This window comes from Solea senegalensis, linkage group LG18, assembly GCF_019176455.1.
Source record: "Solea senegalensis isolate Sse05_10M linkage group LG18, IFAPA_SoseM_1, whole genome shotgun sequence".
NCBI classification, from domain to species: domain Eukaryota; kingdom Metazoa; phylum Chordata; class Actinopteri; order Pleuronectiformes; family Soleidae; genus Solea; species Solea senegalensis.
The window spans coordinates 18720711-18727890 of record NC_058041.1 but is presented as its reverse complement, the minus strand read 5'-3'; positions in this window follow the sequence as shown (position 1 = coordinate 18727890).

Genomic DNA, 7180 nt, shown 5'->3' with positions numbered 1-7180 from the left:
CCAGTGAAGTGGGACGCTGCTGCAGCTGCCCTTAAGTCACAGAGGGTCAGGAAACATGCGTGTGTGCTTTTTTTCTTCTCTCTGCTCAAACATAACTGCACATTTCACATTCATTCATTCATTCATTCATTTCTACCTCTTTATCCTCCACTTGACAGACGCCGGCGGAGGTGGAGCCAATTCCAGCTGATACAGAGGGAAACAGTGGAGCCACACTCACATTCACACCTACAGTCAATAGAAATAATAATAATAATAATAATGATAATAATAATTATTTTAACATTAACATTTTAATTTAAGAAAACAAAATAGAAAAAGTCTGAATTCTGACTTGTTTTATGTAAAATTACTCCAAAATCCACCTGTTTTATATACAAACTTCAATGAAACATTAAAATTATATAAAAGAAATCTATAACACTCTCTTTACAAATACCCCTACTATATGAATTTACATATTTAATTATTTGATATGATTATAAAAAGAGAAAACTCACCCTTTTTTGTTTATTCTCTTTATGCCGTCCCATTTTTTAAATCCAAATCCAATCCAACTTTATTTGTAAAGCACTTTAAAACAACAACCACAGTGGCGCAAAGTGATGAACACAAGAATAAATAAATAAATAAATGAATGAATAAACAAATAAATAAATAATATAAAAGCTGTCAAGTCAAATACATTAGAAGACATAACACATGGGGGGAAAGTAACAGCCACACAATAAATCACAATAAATACAGATAAAATAAGATTTAAATGATCATTTAAATCTGTCAATTTTCACTTTTTCCTGTTCTTTTAAATTATTTTAACATGTTTTAATTGTGTTTTTTAGATTTTTAGGACTTTTATTAGTGTAATCTGTGTTTTTTTTTCCCCACTATAAAGACGTATTCTCGTCTATTCTGTAATTTAGTGATGTTCAGTTGTTCAGTGAAGAGAAATGATGAATATTGCTGTTTATTTGTTCACTTCAGGTTAAAAACAACAGAAATTCAGCCTTTTTTAAAACATTTTTTACTGTTTATTTTTTCCTCACGTCTCAATATGGCCGCCATTTCACTGCGATTGACATCTTAAACCGCTCTGGCCCCGCCCACTCACCGCTGCTCTAGATTGTCCTGGAACGTTAGCAGCTTGTGCTGGTAGCAAGCTGGCTAACTACCTAACTACCTAACTAGCTTCTGTGTGGATTTTATTGAGTAAAATCGTCATTTTTGGAGCGGTTTTGCACACTGATTACGCCATATTTCAACTTCCTGTCTGTAATGTGGAGTTAATGTGGATTAAAAGAAACTAAGGACACCTGATTCTCTTCAACCAGGTGAGGACATGCTAACTGCTAATGACTCTTTGCTAGTTAGTTTGTTTATCCTGCACTACTTTATTTACATGTTTGCTCCACTTATTTTCTTCTCTTTTCTCTGCTGTTTTCCCACATTTAGGCTTTTAAATCAGTGCTTTTTCTCCCTTGTGTATTGTAATGTGTACTTTTCACTTCATATTTAGAGAATTGGTGTTGATTTATCGCAGTCTTGCATTAGTTGGTGTTGTCTGTAATTGGCTGTGTGAGTGTAAACTCAAGCGTTGTCTCATTTGTGATTATTGTCCAGTAATCTTAGCTTATTTAGGAGACTGGCCTGTATTTTAAATTAGTTTAAATAGTCTCTGTGACATTTTCTTTACATACTATTTATTTAGCAAGAGTTTTTGAAAGTACAATTGATATAAACAGTACATTTTAGCGACTTAACAAAATACTTTTGTAATAAAATTTACATTAGTTTATGTCTACAATATCTTAAAAACATGATCACGTCTTTATCTCACTGTTCGACAGACTTCTTCAACAGAAAACTGAAGTTTGTGAACAATCACTCTCTCACACAAAACCCCATAGAGAAAATCAGTGATTTTAACATCACAGCACACAGGAGTTGTTGATCCTCTGCTGCCTCCATCAGGAAGTTCAAATGTCTTGTTTTGTTAATTGGGCATTTGAAATATTTGATTTAGACTTAATTTAGTATCATCAACTGACCACAACAGTTTCCAAAGTGACACAAACCTCAATATCCTGTCAGAAAAAGCTGTTCAACTTTCAAAATGAAACAATAAAACCTTAAGATATCATACACCTAAACTGACGGAATAGTTTAGGTGAGCCCTGTATTAAATGGCTCCATGTTTATTGGTTTAGGTGCAGTACCTCATACAACCACACTCCAAAAACCTCAACTATCACATGTGACATACGCTGCCTGGCCAAAAAAAAGTTGCCACCTAAAAAAAAGGGTCACATGGTTGGAGCGCCTTTAGCTTTGATTACTCACTCGTTCACTGTGGCATTGTTTCCATAAGCTACTGCAATGTCACAAGATTTATTTCCGTCCAGTGTTGCATTCATTTTTCACCAAGATCTAGTATTGATGATGGGAGAGTCGGCCACTGAGCAAAGGCTTCTCCAGCACATCCCAAAGACTCTCAATGGGGTTCAGGTCTGGACTCTGTGGTGAAAATGATGTCTCATGCTCCCTGAACCACTCTTTCACAATTTCAGCCTGATGAATCCTGGCATTGTCATCAGGGAAGAAACAAATGCATTGATGGAATAATCTGGTCATTCATTATATTCAGGTAGTCAGCTGACGTCATTCTTTGGGCACATGATGTTGCTGAACCTAGACCTGACCAACTGCAGCAACCCCTTACCTGTTTGCTTAGTTGAATCCAGGTGGCGACTTTTGTTTTGGCCAGGCAGTGTATATTCATATTGTCCTTGTCTTATATTTACTGTGTGTCTGTGCCAATAAGCAGAATAATGACATTTAGACTGAAATTGTGATTTATAGTTTTTTAGAATTGGATTTGCAATCTTAGTAAAACAGCACCCAAGCATTTCTACATCATCACACACTGGTGCTCTTAGTAAGTCACCTGCCGAGTCTGCGGTTAAAAGTCAGACGTTTGTCTAGAGAAAATCACTGATTTTAGTTCCTGGGAGACACAGGAGCTGCTGGTCTACTGCTGCCTTGTGTGGTCACTTTGTGTCACTGAGTCAAGTCTAAATGAAATGATTCAAATGCTGAATTCATTAAAATATGACATTTAAACTTAGTGATGGTGATGTTAAAATCCCTGTTTTTCTCTATGGACTTTGGTGTGGGAGACTTTTCTCGGATAGAGGCGGCGGTCTGTCGCATTTCTTCTGTCAAAGAACACACCGGTGTCCTCAGTGTGTCACCTGCTGAGTTTGACATCGTTTGTTCTGATAGTTTCTGTAATATTTGTATTTAGGAAAATGTATTTTATTGGACCATAAGAATTGCAGCATGAACCTTTGACACCTGCTTGTTCTGATATCATCACATGTCGTCTATATGACAGCTATGTTGACAATGCTGCTGTATCACTGCACAGTGTTGACCTTGGAGACTCACACACTAACCCAATACTGTCCTCTCAGTGTGGATTAACTCGTGCAGCCGCCACTCCCTGAGGGTTATTTTTTTTTGGTTGTCGTAGGAGCTGAGGATTAACTCGTCCACTGTCCAAACGTTCATCACACTCACTTCTGCTCCAACGAGAAACTCTACCCGGTAACAACAAGGCGTCTGCGTGTGAGACACCGCACTCAGTGTCCCCAAGTGTTCGTTTTAGTGTCTTTGTCAAAGTGGGTCAACAGACTCCTCGAGTGTCAACAAGAGGACGTGGAGGTGTCTTGTCCTCACGTCCCCACAATCATGACGGCGTGAGACACTTTCTTTGCTCCTTTAAAAACAAAAACAAAAACATTTTCTGAACCAAACGACTCATTGATTAATCCAGAAAAATACTCAAACACCTGAGTTAAGTTTTAGGTGAAAAGTAAAGTCTCTCATTTGTATTTCAAATATTTCGACGCTTAAAATACAGCGCTATTAAAGAAAATCAAACGTTATTATTTCCTGATCCTTATTTCCAGTGAGGGTCAGTTTCACGTCTCTGCTCTAAAATCCATCAATTATTAATAAATCAAACCAGTTTGTGCAATTTGTTTTTAAGCTTCTTAAATGTGAATATTTTCTGGTTTCTTTGCTCCATAAAACAAAGAAATCATTTTTGTGTTTGTGGACAAAAACAAAACATTTGAGAACATCTTCATTTCCACGTTTGATTTCCATTAATTGATTATAAAAATTAAAGATAGATATAATATCCATATATTGCCCATCTGCTATGAATCATGGGCGTTAACAGGGCTGGTTCACTTTGGACACTTTGTTCTTCTGCTTTTGAAAGTAGGTTTAATTTTCACTGAAGTGGGATTGAGAAAGAGTTTACTGGAACTATGGAAAGTTTCCACAGAAGAAGAAGAGGAAGAGTTCAGTGAGGTCACCATGCTTCCCTTTTACAGTTAAAATAAAATCAACTGTACTCGACAGACTGAAGTGAGAAGAGTTTTAATTGAATGTGAAGAACGCAGAGCTGGATTAATGTCTCAGCGCCACAAAGAATCTCTGACAGGAATCATGAAATCTCATGTTTCCACATCTGCAGTGGCTGGGTGAACGTGTAAATGATATTTTTATTCTTTTTCCACCTCTCCATCTGTCACTGGTGAATATTTAGAGTCGGTCTCTGGGCGGTTTCTTGCTGAGAGAATGTCCCGTTCGTCACAGTGAGGTGAGCGCGAGCCGTCAAAACCAGGAGGGTTTGTTTTTAGCATCGACTCAAATAATAATAATGCATCTTTACACTGGTTTAACAGATGACCTCTGACCCTGCAGGACCACCTTCATGTTCGGTAAATCTAAATTTAAGCCCAACAACGCTGCCATTATTCTCTTTAACGAGAGTTTAGAAACGTGATCGGCCTCAGGCCACGCCTGGAAAATAACAACACTAAAACAACAACGTGACGAGTCGGAGTCGCAGGAGGAGGGAAAGTCACACACACACACACACGCACCAAAAGCATAAAGTGAATAATTCCAATCGTTTAAATGCTAAAATAAACAGCAGTCGTAGGTTTTTGTAATCGATTAATCTGTCGATTATTTTCTCGATGAATCGTTTGGTTCACAAAATGTGAGAAAATATTCACCAGTGGTTTTTTTTGTCCAAAAACCAAAAATGATTTCGGTTTAGTGATTTCTTTGTTTTATGGAGCAAAGAAAACCAGAAAATCTTCACATTTAAGAATCAGAAAACTTGTAACTTTAGTTACATTTCAAAACACTCAAACCGATTAATTGATTGTCAAAATAGTTGACAATTAATTTAGTCATCAATTCATAATTGAATGATGGAGTAATTGTTTGAGCTCTACTTTGCTTCCATCAAAGCCAAGGTCACTCTTGAGATATTGCTCGAGCTGAAACAATGACTCGTTTCTGATGCTTTCAGCTTCTTAAATGTGAATATTTTCGTTGTTTCTTTACTCCATAAAAAGAGAAATCATTAAAAGCCAATCATTTTGGTTTGTGGAAAAAACGAGACACTCGAGAAACATCATCATTTCCAGGTTTGACAAACACTGATCAACATTTTATGGACCAAATGATTACTGGATCAATGAGGAAAATAATTGACAGATTAATCGATTTTGAACATAATCTCTAATTCTTTGGTGCCATCTGATCTCTGGCACCTTGATTCCCCAGGTTGGGAACCATGGATGTAGTTTTATTTACGAGATTCCTTGAATGCACCTTGAAGCTGCTCCTCCTAACTCAACACATGCCAAATTAAAACCACTGAATATTTAACTCACTTTACTATTTACTGATCATTATCTTATTAACTGATGTCATTTAATTTATGGACTATCTTTCGTCAAACAGCCACTGGCTGCCTATAAACATCTCCTCCACTGTTGTCACGACGACTCCCACAGCAGCTGGTTCCGCCTATTGTTCCCGGCTCCCGGAGCTAACGTCACAGGCCGAACAGCGACACCTCTCAATGGAGTCCCCAGAGCAACTCTTTCACACCATTCATCTCAATGGGTCAGGAAAACGGAGACTGTGTGTGTGTGTGTGTGTGTGTGAGATGGAGAAATCAAAGACCTTTCAAGTCTTAGATCTGACTTTAAAGAGCTAGTAATTGGCTTTTTGAAGTGTGGTTGGTTGAGACACTGTCACTGACTGTGCTGTGAGCGCCCCCTGCTGCTACCACTTACCAAACATCTACGTTAGTTTGAGTCCACGATATCTTAAGAACACATTCACATCTTTATCTCACTGTGAGACTTTTCCTACAGGAAACCCATGTTTGTAAAGCACTCACTCTCCCACACCAAACTCCATAGAGAAAACCAGTGTTCATAGCTCACATGGACACAGGAGCTGCTGGTCTACTGCTGCCTCGTGTGGTCACTTTGTGTCACTGAGGTCAATCTGAACAAAGAATTTTACAAAATAAGACATTTGAACTTAATGATGAGGCAGCAGTGGATCAACAACTCCTGTGTGCTGTGATGTTAAAATCACTTATTTTTTCTATGGAGTTGGTGTGGGAGAGTGAGTGCTTCTGGTAAGTGTTTTTTTTTTTTTTATCACGATGAGTCATTAATCTCATTTCAATCTCATTTTTCATTCTAGAGTCAGAACCTTAAAATCTTTATTTATGTTTGCAGTCAAAACCTCTGACTATTTTGGAATAGATTGCCTTAAACTGGGTTTATAAACCCATATAATCTCACGTTTGTACAGTGAGCGTATGAATGTGAGACAGGTGCAGTGAAGTCAGTCAGACAGTGGGGATCACCATCACCACCATCGCCAGACTCTAGATGAAGACTGCGTATAAATAACAACAAACCAGCGACCTCTGACCTCTCTGACCCCCACCTCTGTGTTTACTTTGTGTTTTTTTAGTCACTGTGAGGGACACGGTTACAGGAAATTAGCGGCAGGATCTGAACGCGGCCCCTCCCTCTCTCACTTTTTCCTCAAGTGAGGAAGTCCCTCTGTATATTTAGACCACAGCTGTCCAGCATGGAAACATCCAAGGTCCCTGAACGTCTCATGGAAGGTGATGGCCGACCAAATTTAAACATAAATAAAGTCACACCACCACCCTGCAGGGGGGCGGGGCCTGAGTCAAGTGGTGTTGCTGCGGTGACGCTGAAAACATTAAAAAATCACTTATTTTCTTCTGTTTGAATGATTTCTTTGTTTTATGGAGCAA